Below are 18,196 nucleotides of genomic sequence, written 5' to 3' on the forward strand. Positions count from 1 at the left end.
AGGACTTAATTTACAGAGTAGTTCATTGGCTTCCTCAAAGGGTTTTGGAAGGCATAACAATCTTGGAGATAGGAAGATTTTTGGGCATTGATCTATATAGTTAGCCAGAATAAGGTATGATTTCACTGATTTTTAGATGACCTAGATTATAAGGCACTCCTTGGTTTAAGAATGGCATTTTAGAAAAGAAATAAATAGTGCAATCAATCCACACAGTGATATTTTAAACACTTCAAGAACTTAGAAATGTTAAAACATGAAAAGTAGTATAGTAAGTACTATAGTGAATATATCCCTAACCCAGCTATGTCATGCATGATTAACACTGGAATTTAAAATAAAGTGGAGCAGAGAGAAGCCCATATATTGAGTGTGGTAGAAAAAGAAGCAGATGGTACCGGCTTCCCTTCATCATTGTCCAACTTCTGTTTCTGGTCACGACCTTCTTCTTGGGGCAGATGTGTCTTGTGAATGGAATGCTGGAATTTCCTTTGGATCATGGAGACTAACAGCTGCAGGTTTCCAGTAGGGTCTTAAGACATCATGGACCAGAAAGATGTGTCAAGTTCAGAGGTCTTACAGAGAGGACAGGAACCCCAATTCTGGGCTTTGTTTAGAGAGGATTATCTCCTTGGTCTCCCTCAGGGAATTGGAGAGTCTACCCATGATAGGCTCAGTTAGCCTATCATGTAGCCAGTGGGGACAAAACTGTGCTTATGTTTGGAGGGGACTTAGATTTTCCACTATTATAATAACCCTGAAGTTTTCCCAAATAGAAACTATCAACATGGATTTGCCATTTCTGAAGGTTCAAGAACAGAGAGGAACATTAAAATAGAAAGGAACATTAGAATAGAAGGCCAAGAGGAGAGAGTCAAGCCTTTCCAACAGGGCATGGGCATTACCACCTAAGATAAACGTTCTAGTCAAATGGAAAATATATTAATGGAAATACTACTTTTTGATGCTATCCTGTTGCTAAAGTTAACTTTAGAGATAGAAAAATTCCAGAAAAATTCTTGGTATGTGCCCATAAAGACCATAAACTACAAACAGAAAACATAACCATGAGGATAATACTGTATTACATTTTCATTTCACATGGTTCAGTGTTCTTAATAATAATGCCATGCATTTCAATTATCATGAAAGCAGTGTGTGAGTGGGCACAGAATATATTTCTTTGCAAGAAAATGTGGATGCACAAATTGTTAATGTTAAAAAGGGGCTTCAAACTCTTTTGTGCTGGTTGGCATACCTTCCCTTCAGTGAGGTAAGTGTGGGATTGTCCCCTATTAAATCTTATTAAAATAGGGAAACTAAATTTGGGCTCATGTCATGATTGAAACACCAGGCTTGCATGAGGGGTACCTGGTTGTTTTCTTCTGTAGAGCAGCAAGAGACTCACTTGATGAAGTTGAGTGTGCCAGTTTATTTTTGCTGTTTAGCTGATCATTCTTATCAAAAGTGACCCTGGGTATCTTAAGAAAAGTTTACCTCAAAACCAGGATGATGAGGGAAGATACAGTCCTATGGAGAGTGTACTTTGAGGTTCTTGCATTGTAATGGGCTAAAAAACCAGTAAGACTTTCAATAACAAACCACTAATTTTTTGGAATCTTGGATTTTTTTAATTAAGAGAAAGAGAGAGAAAAAGAGAAAGAGAAAAAGAGAAATAGAAAAAAGGATGAAGAGGAGGAGAAAGAGGAGAAGGAAGAGGAGAAGAAGATTATGCATGTAAAAGTTGAGCACAGGACAGATTAAAAACCAGATTTTCCTACCTCCAAGTTAAGAGCAAACTATGAAACCACAAAATGGTTCATTTTTATTCTCTTGGAAAGTACAATCAGATGTCTGATTTTTGCACCTTACATTCACAAGGTCCCCACAAGGTCCCCCAAAGTCTTTCTTAATTCAAGGTAAGACATGAGAGACATACAAGAACCCACGCACTCATTCAAAACACGAAGAGCTTAGGCAGAGCGTGGTGTTACACTATCAGTTATCCTCACTGAATAGCATTTTAGCCCCCTTTTCCTGTGCTTTTTGAGAGAAGAATGTATGTTGCCACTATTAATCCTGCAGAATTACTTTTTTTCCTGGTGCTTAGGAAATCTAGCAAATGCAGACAGTTTCAGTGAGTTAACAACAGTAACAACACTGAAAAAAAAAAATCTAATTTCCACTTGAGCAACTCCAAGGTTAGGTCAGCAGAAAAAAATAAAAAATAAAAGAGCCACAGTGGCTTGTGTTGATGAATATTTTATAAGCTCTACCATCTAATAAAAGATGTATTTAAAAGTGGGCAGGATGCCGGTTAAGAAAATTTCGTGTTATTTAATTATGATGTAGATAAAAGTTGAGTTTCTAGTGTAATAAAAAAAATTGAGCCCCCAGATAAGCTTGATTTCGGCCTGTTCACCAGATCTCCTCATACAGCCTCCACTGCTGAGTTACACAGTCAATGAAGCAATGGCGTGATTACGGAGCTTGACCCATGTGGAGGTTATTTAGTGCCCTCAATGGACATGTGAAATCTTTAAGAAGCTTCTAATTAGCACACCCAGTCAATGAAATTGCAAACCTCATTATTTGCATCGGGGCCAGAAAGTCTGGGGCAATAGAGCCCCCAAATGACAGATTGACAATATGTGGAGCTTATTACCTACTGAGTTTAGAATTGCACTCACCATGATCTATAATAATAATGATGATAATGATGACGGTGATAGGAACAAGCCTACAAATAGCAGCAATCATTTACTGAGCACTTACTATGTGCCAGGCATGATGCTAAGTATTTTACATGCATCATGCATCATTCCTTTTAGTTCTCATAACTCCAGGAGGTGCCATCATCATTCTTTTTTATTTTTTTAAATGGCTAAGGAAAATGAAGTCCCAGGTCTCCCAGGGGCAAGCCATGGAGTTGACTCCAAGGCCATCTGACTGCAAAGCCAACAAGTTCTTCTGGAATGGAGGCCTCAAACCCTACCACTTTCCAACAAAACCTAGTTTTGTCCTGTGTCCAATGGAAAGGGGACAAATGCTCATAAAAGAAGTGAAAGGCTCCTACTCCCTAGTTCTCTAAGAGAAGCCACACCAGGTCTTTCTCGCTGCCTCTGTGGGAGGTGTGGTAGGAAGAATATCCGGTTAAGAACTGGCATCCCAATTCTAGTCCCAGCTCCAGCCCTATCCACTGTGCGACCTTACCGTATCACTTCACCTCTCTCAGCTCTAGTGACTTATTCTTGAAAGTTGAGGATTATTAATATTTGCTTCCTCTCCTTGTGGGGTTGTGTTGAAGAACAAATGTGATAATGTACCTGAAAGCTTTTGGAAGAGCTTCAAGTGTTATGTAAATGAAAGGTGGTAATTAAAAACCTCCAGAGAAGGGCAGCCTATCTCAGTCATCAATTATCATGTTTTCTTTCTTGTCAGGAAACCTATATTTTTCATGCTTCTTGGGGGTATATAGATAGCTCTGTGCAAAGTTTTTGTCTAGGAAACGTGTGAAGAAAAGGATCATCCTGACAGCTCAAAACCTATTTATGATAAGAAATAACCACATATGAATTGATGAAACCAAAGGCAGATGCATTCTCATGTGAAATTGCAAAAATGCATACCTCCATTTATTGGTTTTATATTTAGTTATAAGAAGATGGAATATTTAACTGGCATAACACGTACAAAGCCCGACTCTTTAAATATGAAAGTGGTATAGAAATTGACTTATTACCTAGAAAAACAGAAAAAGACTTTTGGGGAAAAACATGAAAAATATGAATACCAAAAAGCTTGGTTTTCTTCCAAAGGTAGGGAACTTGGGTTGTGGGGGCATACCCCCAAATTATGAACCCATTATTTGTTCACATTATATTTTTGATAAAATTCAGTTATCTTCCAAATGAAAGCCAAACTGATTTGGGAAGGAGAATTATTTCCAAGATGGCAAAATAGCACAGTGGAACATCATGGGCATTAGCTTCAACAACATTTAGGCTGGAATTCCAACTCTGTTTCTTATAAGGAACTTTTGTTTCTGCATAGCTATGTGACCACCCACTGTGCTAGACTTTGTGTTAGTGGGCAGACCAATAATATAATCTGAGTACTAAAGACTAGTCAATGCAACATTAATGTATAACTGCCATGGAGTCCCTCAACTTCCTTTCATGTAACCTTTGAGCAGGTGTAGATAGGGACATGTACTACTTTTGAGCTTTATTTCCTTATATTTTTCTTGCTAATGGTGTCCAGAGAAAGCAAGTTGGACTGATTGGGTAGTAGAAATGTTAAGGTTGGATAAAAGAAAGACAGTACCTGGGTAATTAGGTTTCTTCAGGAAGTAAATCCAGAGTTCAACATTTTAAGCATGTTGAGGAGTACAATTTCAATTACTGTCTAAAATGATATGGAAGGCTAGATCTGTCAGAGATGGCATGGTATTGAAGTTAAAGCATGTGCGTGTCCTTAATTAGCTAAAAAAATCTGTGTGTATTAGGAGAGAGTTGAGGGGACATAACCTTTGACTCACAGCTGTCCAAACTTACCAAAAACTTGACTTAAGAAATAAGTCTTTTTTGGGCTGAGAGTCTAAATTCTATAATTTATTTTTAGATTCATCGCATACACTATCACAAAGCCTTAGCTTAGAACAATGGCCCTTTGGTAAAATTTGTTTTTAGAGCTTTAGGTTAAATGTCTTGCTATCACCCTCTATTGAGGAACATTAAAAGCCGTGACTACAGCACAAGGTCATATTTGTGACAGGGACCCTATCCTTCCCAGAGGTTTCCCCAACACACTTTCTCCTCTCAACTCTCTCCTCTATTCTGTGAGCACAGATTTTTCAAATGCAGCCAAGTGTCACTTAATGATGAGGATACTTTCTGAGAGGTGCATTGAAATTTCATTGTTGTGTGAGTATCATAAGGATATACTTACACAAATCCAGTATAATCTAATACATACCTGAGAAATATGGTAACATGCATCTCTTTATCCCTCTAATAGCATGAATGCACACACACACACACACACACACACACACACATACACACATAATACACACACACACCTATTGCTCCTAGGCTCATGAGGAAGCAAACAACCCGAGATTAATTCAAAGGCAAGACAAAATATGCAATCAAGTATGACCCAGCCATACCACCCCTTAGTATCTTTCCAAAGGAATTGAAGTTGGAATACTATAGCAACGCATATATTCCCAGGCTTATAGAAGCACCTTTCACAACAGGCAAATTATGGAACCAGCCTCGGCACTGGAACCAACCCAGATGAATGGATAATGAAAATGTGGTATGTACATACAATGGAATTTTGCTCAGTCAGAAAGAAGAACAAAATGATGTCATTTGCAGAAAAATGGATGAAACTAGAGAAGATTATGCTAAGTAAGACCAGTAAGCCTGAGAAAGTCAAGGGTTGTATGGTTCTCATAAGTGGAAACTAAAATGAAAATAGAAAGTAAAAGGGACTTAAGTTATATGAGAAGAGAAAAGAGTAGAAAAATGGAAGAGGACTGTGGGGGTGAAGGTGGAGAAGGGAAAAACGAGGATTGAGGAAAGGACCAGTTTAAATAAGGTTATGCCCATACCCCCAAGTTTCACTACTAATCTCACTAATATGTATGGAGAGAGAGAAAGGCCTATAGGGGGTACATGGGAAAGATACGAGTGATGTGTGCGATTATGTTCGTATCACTGGAATCTCACTATGAATCTCACTAGAATCTCACAATTGCATTGCACCAATAAAAGTTTATAAAAAGGTAATAAACACAAAACGTATGAGGCTGTGGCCTGTGTAAGATAGCATGCTGTTTTATAGTCAAGTGTAGGAGTACAACTTAAATGCATGATAAAAAGTCCACACATAAAACAGTAACATAGTCATTAATTTTCATTATCAGGTATAATATACTTGTACATTACGGTATGTGCTCTACTTTCATATGACTGGCAGCATGGTAAGCTTGTTTACACCGCCACCAACACAAACAAGTTGTAATGTGTTGTGTTAGCACATTTACACTGGTAGGTCATCGCTAATGATGGATTTTTGAGCACCATTATTATTTTATAGGGCCACCATTCTATATATGTTTTGCCATTGACCGAAACGTCCTTAAGTGGTGTGACTGTGGGTAGGATAACCATGCTATTCCCTTACATAGCCACCTTAACTGGCAGTAGCTGAACTATGGAACCACATTCAACTTTCATTCAAGGTGCTCCAGGTTCTTCTCAAAGCAGCTTTACTACCTGCCTGGCCTCCTCTCTTCCCTCCAGTCTGCCAGACTTCCGCTCCTGCAACACTAACAAACACCATTCCTTCTATCCATAATGGCTTCCCACATTTATCTTCTTGAATCAGTCCTTTTGAAGTCTCATCATAAATATTTATCCTATGTAAGATTTTCACTTACTAAAGCTGATTTTAGAACTCTGCTGCTCACTTGACTCCTAATTCAAGCACTTTTTTTTTTTCAGCACTGGGAGTTGAACCCAGAGGCATTCTGCCACTAAGATCTAACCCTAGTCCTATTTTTTATTCTTTATTTTGAAACAGGGTCTCACTAGGTTGCGGAGTGCCTCACTAAGTAGCTGAGGCTGGTCGAGAACCTGCAATCCTCCTGTCTCAGTCTCTCAAGTACTGGAATTACAAGCCTGTACCACCATGCCCAGCTTAATTCAAGCACCTTTAACGTTTTCTAATTGCTTTTGTATTTTGGTTCATTTTGCTTATCTATCTCCTCTGTAAACTGTAAGCCTTGGAAGGCAGGGTAGATCTCCCATTCACATTCTTGACTCTAACACCCCCGACGTGCCTGGACCATCTCCGCTGTTCCTTTTCTCTCTGTGGCACGCATGCTGCCACCTCCCCTACTTTCTTTTTCCTTCTTGCCCTCATCTTAAAATGTTCTGTCAGTAATCAGAGTCAAGTGCCAGGAGAGTTGAAGACCAGCTTTGACACAGTCTAAACTATTTTTTGGAAGAGGGTGCTGTCCCTGTGATGGAAGTGCTTGTCCAGAAATTCAGCTCCGTTCTGATTCTGTGTGACATTTCCCATCATGTAGAACATGATTAGTTGTCCTTTCAAGTGCTTTTTTAGGCCAAGTCTATTAATGAGATTTTGTTTAGTCCGATGTGAGTCAGGGCCAAGCATCCGTGCTCACAGACGCGCATTAGAGGAACCGGGCTTGACTGGTAAGTGGCAGTCCCATCTTTAGGGCCGAGGTAATTTTCCAAAGCCGATTTTCTTAGTGTTCAGCAAAGTGGAATGTAATTTTAATTTGCAAAGAAGAACTTTGGCTTCTATGAAACATAACTATCAGCTTCTTTTTCTCAAAGCATTTCTTCACAATGATGCCAGGGAGGTCAGAATGGAACAGTTAGAGATACAAACAAATTTAATAAAAGGGAGACCCAGCACAAATGAAAAAGTCTGTCCTGGATTTTATCTTATAAAGTGGGGGTGTGATGAGGTCTTAGAGTTCAGTAAGTTGTTGTCTCTTAATGATGCCCAAATAATCACTTAGTATTAACACAAGAGTAAAACTTCACAGGAATGTATACTTAAACATATTAGGAAGCCAATTTGAACAAAGTTTGAGTTCACCAAGCATTCAAAGGCATCAAAGGCATTTACCTCCTTGCAGAGAAGACTTTATGCAGAGGATTCAAATTGGCAAAACTTTTTAATTGGTTTGCTTCTACAGTGCTACACATAAAAAGTTTATGGAGGCAACAATTCATTAGACACTGCAGCATCAGAGCAGAGCATCAACTATTTATAACTCAGCCTGCCATTCAGACGTGGGGCCACATCAGGATGAGAGAGGAAAATTTGCCAAGCGCGTAGATTTTTGTTAACCATTTATTTCCTTTGGTAAAGCTGAGGACCATACAAGTAGTTGGGTTATGGTAGACTTCCTATGTAAAATAATAAGTATGATTAAGTATACTAGCCAGGTACCCAGTGATGGAAAAATGATTGAATATAATGTAATAAAATGAACTACATGATAAATTCATAGTTGATATGATTTGTCATTTTCTGTCCTCTTTCCTCTCCTTTCTTCTCCAGTCTTGGTCCCTCCAAAATGTCCAGGGAGAGTATAGTTGACACAGAAATGAAAGACAGCATATTGTTCTTATTTCCGGTTCTTTTTTGAAACATTTGTTTCTAAGTATAGTGTTGGGAGGAATAGTCTAGATATTTAGCTATCTATACAAGTGGGAGTGAGGGACATAGTTCTCCATAGTCTGTGGAAAGAGGGGCTTTCTTGACACTTTGCAACAAGATCCAGATACAAGGAGACATTATTTTGCTAACATGTAACCTTGGGTACATGAATCTATTTGCTTTTTCTATTATTTATTTTATTTATTTATTTTTTAAAAATTTTTATTAGTGCATTGTATTTATACATCATAACGGGGTAAAAAACTTGTGTAGACATAAATGCCCACATCACCCAGCCAGCCCCCACCCAGTCTCCACCCCACTCCTTCCCCATCCTTCCCTCTCATGCTTGGCTTAGTGGTTGACTATGATATGAATTAGTACATCGTACACTTTAAAGAGTTTCCCTCTCCCCTTCTCCCATCCCCACACTTAGGTTGCCTTATTTGCTCTTCTATAGGATCTCCTTTTTCACCTGGAGTTCCTCCTATGACCCCTTTCACCTTAGCATCTGATTCCTTACTTTTTGTGACTGACTAATCTCACTTAGCACAATGTCCTCAAGATCCATCCATTTCCCTGTAAATGCTGCAATTGTGGTTTTTTTTTTTAATGGCTGAGTAAAATTCCATTGTGTACATATCCCACAGTTTTGTAATCCATTCCTCTGTTGATGGACATCTTGGCTGGTTCCATATTTTGGCTATGGTGAATTGTGCAGCTATGAACATAGATACACATGCATTAGTTTGGTAGTTTGGTTTCCTATCTTTTGGGTAGATACCCAGAAGTGGTATTGCTGGATCGAATGGTAGATTTGTTCCCATTCGTTTGAGGATTCTCCATACTGTTTTCCAAAATGGTTGCACTAATTTGCAATCCCACCAACAATATTTTAGAGTTCCCACTTCACCAGCATGTGTTGTTGTTTGTGTTTTGAATGATTGCCATTCTAGTTGGAGTTAGGTGAAATCTCAGGTAGTTTTGATTTGTATCTCTCTGATTGACAGTGATGTTGAACATTTTTTCATGTATTTATTGGCCATTTGAATTTCTTCTTTCGTGAAGTGTCTATTTAGTTCGCTTGCCCATTTTTATTGGATTATTTGTTTTTTTAGTGTTGAGTTTCTTGAGTTCTCTGTATATTCTAGCTATTAGTCCTCTGTCGGAGGAGTAGGTGGTGAAAAACTTCTCCCATTCTGTTGGCTCTCGATTGAGGTTCTTGACAGTTTCCTTCTACTATTTATTTTTAACAGAGATGGAACAACAAAGAAAACAAAGTAAGACCAGAATATGAAACACTATTAAAAATACATTGAAAATATCAACAGACACGTATAAACAGCATTTCTTTTACTTAGTTATATTGGTGCCTTTTATGTCATTTTCACCTTTAGAGAAACTGGTCTAGGGATTGGGACTAAGGTGACTACTGTGATTAAGGATTCCCCAAGGATTGAAGCTTTGCTGGAGTGGTAGAGGCAAGAGAGGGTCTCAGCTTTAAGGTTAATGGAAATCAAAGCAGGATCTCCCTGAGATATGATATAATATGAGAGAGAGAGAGAGAGAGAGAGAGAGAGAGAGAGAAGAGAAGAGAAGAGAAGAGAAGAGAAGAGAAGAGAAGAGAAGAGAGAATGAGAATGTGAGAGAATCATTTTTCTGTTGAATACTCTGTTCTGAAACTAGGATATCTTAGAGAATGGCTTGCCTGTGTCCAGCACACAAGGTCATGAAGTGTACCATATTTAAGAAATATATGCTAAGAAGTGATACAATGAGGTGGGAGAGAGTCTTTCTGCCCTCTCTCCTAGCCACTGTCATCAGAGTGTGGTAGAGTTCTGAGAAGTCTGCCCTTTCTGCAATGAGGTGCAGCATTGCAGGAAGCACCTACTGTGCAGTGAGTTAATAAGGATTCTAATAAAAATCACAAGCGTTTGTTGAGGACCTGTTGTGTGCTGAGCAGTTTATATACAATAGCACATTATTACTGAATCCTTATTTTTACCCCAAGAGATCAGCATAATAAATTTCATTTTAGAGAAGTGAAAAGTGGGGCTTGAAGTGTGGGGTCCCTTGATGAAGTCACAATGAGACAGGAGGAAGCAAGACTTCAAACCCAAGTGTGGCATCACCCTGCCTCACAGCACTGTGGCATCTATTTGGGGCTGGTACGCAAACATTTGAACCTCTTGGAGGGCTTAGCATGGAAGTTCCTTTACCTCCTGGTGCTTTTTTGTGTCTCAGCCCTAGGGTGTTCTCTGGTTCCTGAAGCCTGTGCAGTTAGAACACAGGACAACTTGGAAGTGCTAATGAGTTAATACCCCACAAACAACCCTCAAACACTGGGGTTTAGAAACTCAAAGATCAGCACCTTATTTCCTTGCCCATCAGCAAATGGGAGATGTTGCCTACACAACCTCCCAGGGGTACCCTGAGGTTGGAGATAGGGCCCTAGTTGGACTCAGAGACCCCCACCAGCCCACCCTTGCCTAGCCTTTCTTCTTCCTTCTCTTTCTGTGTTAGTCAACTTTTTTGTTATTGCTATGACTAAAATACCTGACAGAAATAACTTAGATAAGAAAAACTTATTTTGGCTCATGTTTTTAGAAGTTCAGTCCATGGTTGGCCAGCTCCAAGGCAGAAACATTAGGGTGTCAAAGCATAGTGGAGAAAACTGCTCAGCTTCTCAGAGCCAGAGAGGAGAGAGGGGGTACGGTGGGACACACACACACACACACACACACACACACACACACACACACACGAACCAGGGACATGCATAGTCTCCAAGGCCAGGCCCGAGTGACCCATCTTTTCTAGCACATCCCATCTGCCTATAGTGACCACCCAGTAAATCCATTTAAATTATTAATTCACCTCTGGATTTATTCCTGATGAAGTTACAGGCCTGATTAAATTATTCCACCTCTGAACGTTTTTGCATGGCCAATGTAAGCTTTTCGGGGGGACATTCCATATCCAAGCCCTAACACTTGCTTTATTTCCTTAGATAACCTCCAAATACTACCCTCATCCATGACTTTGTTGTAGGGTCTAGTTTTGGAGAACTCAGACTCAGATAACTTCTTACCCTCAGAAAGTCTTCCATCTGCTGGCTGATGAGAGAATTTTGCCAATTTTTAAATGAAAAATTAAGACAGATAAGAAAAACCCATTATACATGTCTAGAGACACTTGGAACTCAGAAACCCATGTACTTTTTTTCACTATGATTCTTTTTATGTGAAACATCTAAAATAGGCCCATCTATAGATTAGATGTTGCCCAGAGCTGAAGGGATGGAGGGGGGAAGAGAGTGATAACTAAGGGTACAGGTGCTGGGCATGGTGGTGCATGCTTGCAATCCCAGCATTTAAGAGGCCGGGACAGGAGGATCGTGGTTTGCAGCAAGCCTCAGCTACTTAGGCCCTCCAAAACCTAGTGAGACCCTGTTTCAAAATAAGAACAAAAAATAGGGCTGGGGGTGCAGGTCAAAAGTAGAATGCCCCTGGGTTCCATCCCCAGTAACTAAAAAAAAAAAAGTCTCTGGTGATGTTTGCACATATTGTGAATATACTAAAAGTCAATGAACTGTATACTTCAAAAAGGTGACATGTATGATAGGTAAATTATATCTCAATAAAGCCATTGTTAAAAAAAAACTTTTGAAGACGTTTTCCCTCTACTCCCCTCTCTTATAGTGTGAAAAATTTTTATCATGTTTTCTCAGCTTGTTTTCCTATAATGGAGAGGTCTCTTGTGCTCTTTGATAACCTGATACGTTAATTGCTTTGTTTAACTACCCATGTAGGTTTGTGTGTGTGTGTGTGTGTGTGTGTGTGTGTGTGTGCACACAGACAGAATAGGGAATTTTAGGATGGCATGGATATTGTCTCCCTTTCAGAACAATGATTGTGTGGAGAAAAAATATTTTTCTAAGTGTTTACCCAAGTCTCTAAGCGACTCAATTTCAGAATTAGGCTTTTACATTGACTAATAATGTGGGAATAGCTTAGAAGTGATAAAATAAAGTTTAAACTTGACCATGTGACACATAAATGCTGTCCCAAACCAACGAGACCCAGTGAGAAATGATAGGAAGAAAAACGAGCTTGCTCCATCTCATTAGGGATGTACTGCTGGATTTGCATTTCAGTTTAATACTCAGTTGCTGCCACATTATGGCTGAGTCATGGCTTCAACTGCCTTTGACAAATTAAAATGCAATTGAGTAAACAGACATTGAAAATACCCGGTGAGCATTAAGGAGAGTCTGAAAACGTTGTAAGCGATCAGCTAGACCTCACGGATGGAGCTGAGCACCTGCGAGCATCTCATTCCCTTCTGATCCTTTGAATATGTTGTTATTATTAACTGGAATAAATTTAAGTGGTATGTTATTAGCTGGGATAAATGGATATATAAATGGAACCATATGGAAGAAAAAATCGGTTAAAGGAAAACAAAAAAAGACCACAGGTGTGTAGAAATGACACCAGAGTCCTGCCAATAATGAAAAAAGAAATAACTTTTCTTCCGTGATTCCTAGTTTCCTATCATTTTTAGAGAAGGAATAGTGCCAATGTTCAGCATCACGTTTTGTCTTCCAAATAGGACTTTTTTTCTTATCTACTGATGAGATAATAGCTCCTCTCCACCCAACATCCCAAAGGCAGTTTAGAATCACTCTTTCCCTTTCGATTTGCTTCCTTCTTCCAATATTATCAGTTCACAGTTATAGAAGAGACTTATGGCTCCAAAGTATCACCTTATTTCCTCCCTTTCCACTAATGAGTTCTATAAAATAAGTATGATCTTCCTAATGTTCATTTTGAGTGTCAAAAATACAGAATTTAGCAAGGAGGATCAAAGCAGTATTAATGCTGCAATTTAGTGACAAAACATCTCTCCATTTTCAAGTGCTTCTTGCTATATTTCTTCATTTCAAAGGATTTATTGTATTATTTCCTTGGCTGTAATGGTTGGGTTCTAGTGTAATAGGCTTATTTTGATCTTTTCTCCACAGTTTAAGTTATTTCAATAATGGCTAACTCTACCTTTGATTGATGTTCAGCAAACAGGAAAACCGCGGGTGTCCTGTTTTACCTGTTCCTCCTCAGCACCTTCAAGGGGTCATTTTATCATTTACAAGTGTGTGTGGTGTCTCAATACTGACTTAGATCACAGTGTCCCCCTCCCCCCATTGAGGAACACCATGGCTCCCTGGCCACTCATCCAGTTAAAAAACAAAGCTTTTTTTTTTTTTTTTTTTCAAATATTCCCTGCCACAAAAGCTAGAACTTCTAAGATGTAAATGTCAGCAGTGACATAGATTACCAGGAGTTGTGGTCATATATGCCCAGGATTAGGCAAGTGTTTGAAGTACTGTGGTTTTTAAATACTGGTTACATTGAAATTTGGGTTTAAGTGAAGGATAAACACTGCTAGAATCCTTCCTTCTTCATAGTTTTCTAAATATCCTACTCTTGGCTCTGTGAAGTGCTTAGGATTTTGCTGGCATATGATAACAACAGTAAGCAGAAATGCCATAAACTTGATTTAGCCATGTCTAACTGTCAAACAGATGTAGCATGTCCAGACAGGATCATCTTTTCTAGAATTTCTTGAGGAGTGGGATAGAGAGCTGTTAACACTGTTTCTATTGTTTTATTTTTGCAATACTAGGAATAGAACCCAGGTGCTTTCTACCTCTGAGCTACACCCCAAGCCCTATTTTTTATTATTTATTTTGAAACAAGGTCTCACTAAGTTGCGGAGGGCCTTACTAAGTAGCTGAGACTGTCCAGGAACCGTGATCCTCTTGTCTCAGCCTCCTAAGTACTGAGATTACAAGCATGTGCCACACCTGGCTCTCTAATTGTGTTTCTAAAGAAACACCAAAGGTAATTTTTCCTACTACTCAAGCTATGGCCTGCAGAGATTCAATGGTGAACTGTGTATGTCCAGCTCAGGGAGGGTAAGTGGAAATCATTTAGCCCTTAGTGTTGTCAGTAGGCTTTCGAGAATCATTGATATTTTCATGCATCCAAAATTTTAAGAAACCACAATTATATAGGCAATAAAATGGATATTTAAGAGCCCTTTAAATAAATTGGACATCTTTGAAATTTCCTTGTATTGTAAATATAATGTTAAGACCGTGTTTAAAAAAAAAAAAAAGACCGTGTTTTAACACAAACCAAAAATTGAAATACTATGATATGTGTCATTTCCCCATGTCATTTGTTTTTCAGATCAGTTATTGATCATAAATAATACTATTCTCAGAACCAATGATAAAGCAGGCATAGTGGTGTATGTCTGTAATTCCAGTTCTTTGGAGGCTGAGACAGGAGAATTGCATGTTCAAAGCCAGCCTCAGTAACTTAGTGAGACTCTATTAAAAAAAAAAAGTGGTGGCAGAGGTAATTCAATCCCAATAAAACACACACACACACACACACACACACACACACACACACACAATGGCAATGTCTTTTCCTGATCTGCTGACTCAGTAACATTTTTAAGAAACAAACAAGCATTATTGGGGTTATAGAAGGAGAGATTTTTGTTTGTTTTTGGTGGTACTGGGATTTCTGGAATCCCTTCTACCTCCGGGCTATACTCCCAGACCTATTTTATATATATATATTTTTTATTTGGAAACAGGGTCTCTTAAGCCAGCACGTTTGGCTTCAAACCTGTGTCATCCTCCTGTCTCTGCCTCCCAAGCGGGGTGTGGGGGGGAATTACAAGCGTGCACCACCATGCCCAGCTAGAAGGAGAGATTTTAACCCAATAATTCATTCTGTCAGATCAGTGGCAGTAGTCTCAAAACTATCCTGCCTCCCCCATTGATTCTTGGCTTATTCTCAACACAGTGGCCAGATTGATCCTTCTAATAAGGTCAGATCACATCACTCTACTACTCTACACTTCCAATGGCAGCCCATTTTATTTGGAGTAAAAGCATGTGAGCATCTTTCCAAATTATTGCAGGCAAAATCTTGCCAAATGTTTTGTGGCTACAGATTATACAGTCTTCAGGGTTCCAGACTGAATTATCTAGTTCTCTTCTAACTGAAGATCTATGACACATATTTTACATTTTTATGTGATAGTGTTAAACTCTTTTATTAGTTAATATAACACTAGTTACTTTAAGAGAAAAACATAATATTTCTGTGGCTTAAAACACTATGATCTTTCTTCTTATCATCACAAAAAGAGTCCTTTTAGTCAATTCCTAGTTGGACAGCTTGCCACATGTTCAATCAGGAATCCAGGATCCTTCAGTCTTGTCGATCCTCCTTCATTTGGATTTTTGGAATCTCCCAGTTCAACCTAGGAATGAAGAAAAGAAAGAGGGAGTATGTCCTATAGTATTTTCTGTCCATTTTCCACTGCTAAGACTCAATCACCAAGTCACACCTAGAGGATGCTGGGAAATACAGTCCAAGTACCTGGGGGGAGGAAATAGGTTTTTTGATCAACTAGTAGGCTCTTCTAGTGCAAGTCTTTTCTTTTGTCATCAGGCCATGTGGCCTATTACATTATTTTTCTTTTCCAGTTGTTTAGGGCTTGCTCCTACATAGCCATTATGGTGTATGTTGTGATTTAACTTGTCTGTATAGAAGGGAAGGACCAAATATCTTTGGAGTCAGATAGAACTGGGTTTACACCATAACTAGGCACTTACTAATCCTATGCCTTTAAGTTATTTAACTTCTCCTACCATCAAGATCTTCATTTGCCAAAACAGATATGAAATACAGGTCCTATGAGATAATTTAGTAATAATTGCATCAGAGAGCAGAATGATGGAGGTGAAGAGAGAGCTCCTGGAGCAGGACTGCTTGAATCTTCACTCTTGGTGCTGTCCCTCACATTCTAGGTGATCTTGGATGAGCTTTAGTTTTCTCATATGTAAAATAGGTATCATAATATTGTCTACCTCTATCGGAGTTTGGGGGGAATTAAATGAATCAGATATGCAAGACGCTTAGTCTTGTACACTAGTATCTGAAATCTAGAGTAAGACATACCTAAGTGTTTGCCTTATCCCACACTATCTGGTACCTATTATAGGCTCTTGGTAAATAGTGTTATTTCCAGGTTGTTTCTTGCTATGGCTTATTCTTTCCAGTAATTTTTAAAGACTGAAAACACCCAAAGATCTTCCCAAAGGGCTCTTCAAAGATAGGATTCAAACATCGTAATGGGATGTCAAGGAGTTGTTTGTGTAGAGAGCCCTGTCAAATGACCACTTGCTTTGATTACTTCATTGTTGGTTTGGGTCCTGGAGGTAATTGCCCAAGAGAGGACATTTACCCAGGGCTCTTTGAAGTAATTTTTTTTAAAGTGTGATGTGAAGTTAAATAGCACATGACTCATTACCAATTTAGGGTGCACAATGGAGAGAGGAGGTTATTCAGGGTATCAGTCTCTTCTTAGTAGAAGATTACAGTCTGAAAAATTGTTTAAAGAGAAATATAATTAGAATAATGGGGCAACATAATGGGAAATCAATGCTATTAATGTAACTGCTAATTACGGTATTAGAGCATTTATCCAAATCTCTTCTCCTTAAAATGAAAAACATGAAATTAAGTCACCACAGTAGATAATTCATGTAGAGGGGCTCAGGGATCTTGGATTACTCTGGGAAATCTGCCCTGAACAATTTGCCATTGCACCAAACATTAAGCTGGACCCTCTTGGTTTCGGGGGAAGAGTGTAAAATAGAGGACTTAGATTCTCATGGGTTCTGGGCATTAACAGTGTCCTGCTGCTGTTTGAAATGTGATTCTTGCCCTTGGAAGTACTGGCTTGTAGGATGTGCATCTTTTGGAAAATGCCACAAACCTTGGATTCTGCATGCTGTGAATAACTTCCAAGTAGATGACAGTGAAGAGTTTGGATGCACCAATTTGGGATTGTTGGGGCAAAGTGGAGATCACAGCATCCCTGGTCATGATACTAAATAGGTAGAAAGGACTTTGCAAATGAATTGCACTGAGGACTGGAGTCTAAGGCCAAATGTTCTGATTTAAGTTATTTGGGTGGAGTCAAAACTCTGGTCTCTTTCTTGTCAGTGTGAACTTGAGTTGGAGCCCAGGGTGTACTATGTGGGGCCATGATGAGAATCCAGAAGTAAGGTGTAGAGCCAGGAACTAATAGCAGGAGGCTCAAAGTCCTCAGCTAAGTGGTAGGGATGGAGGGTTTTATTTTTTAAATTGTGGAAAAGTATGCAACAAAAAATCAGCCATGTCAGCAATTTTATCTATTATAATTTAGTGGCATTAATTACATTGTCATGCGATTATCACTGTTTTCAAACATTTTTCATAACTCCAATCAGAAACTCTGTAATCATTAAGCAATAACTCATTTTCTCTTTTTCTCCTGCCCTTGACAATCTCTGATCTCCATTCTGTTCCTGTAAGTTTGACTTAGCTCTTTTATATAAGTAGGATCATATGATTGTCCTTTTGTGTTAGCATTTTCTTACTTAGAGGAATCTTTTTTAAGTTCATGTGTGAAGTAGCATATATCAGAATTTTCTTGACTTTAAAGAAAATGTGTGTGTGTGTGTGTGTGTGTGTGTGTGTGTGTGTTCATGTGTATGCCATGTCTAGTTTACCTATTCATCTGTCAGTGGACATTTGGATTCTTTCCACCCTTTTAGATCTTGTGAATAATGGTGCAGTGGACACTGGTGGACAAGTATCTGTTGGGAGTGGAATTTCTGAGTCATATGGTAATTCTCTGTTTTGCTTGTTGAAGAATAACCAAATCATTTTCTTGGAGTTGTTCTTAAGACCTATGAAGCAGGTGTCAGGTGTGTATAGTAAGGAAGAGGACTGGTACTAGAAGTGGAGTAAGGGAAGGAAACTGGACCACTGAAAGCAAGCAGAAGCTCAAATGAATATTCTGGCTAGATGCAGCAGGAATGTATTAAAGTGTGTAGCATATTTTG

This window comes from Muscardinus avellanarius, assembly GCF_963383645.1.
Source record: "Muscardinus avellanarius genome assembly, chromosome: 11".
Taxonomy (NCBI): Eukaryota; Metazoa; Chordata; class Mammalia; order Rodentia; family Gliridae; genus Muscardinus; species Muscardinus avellanarius.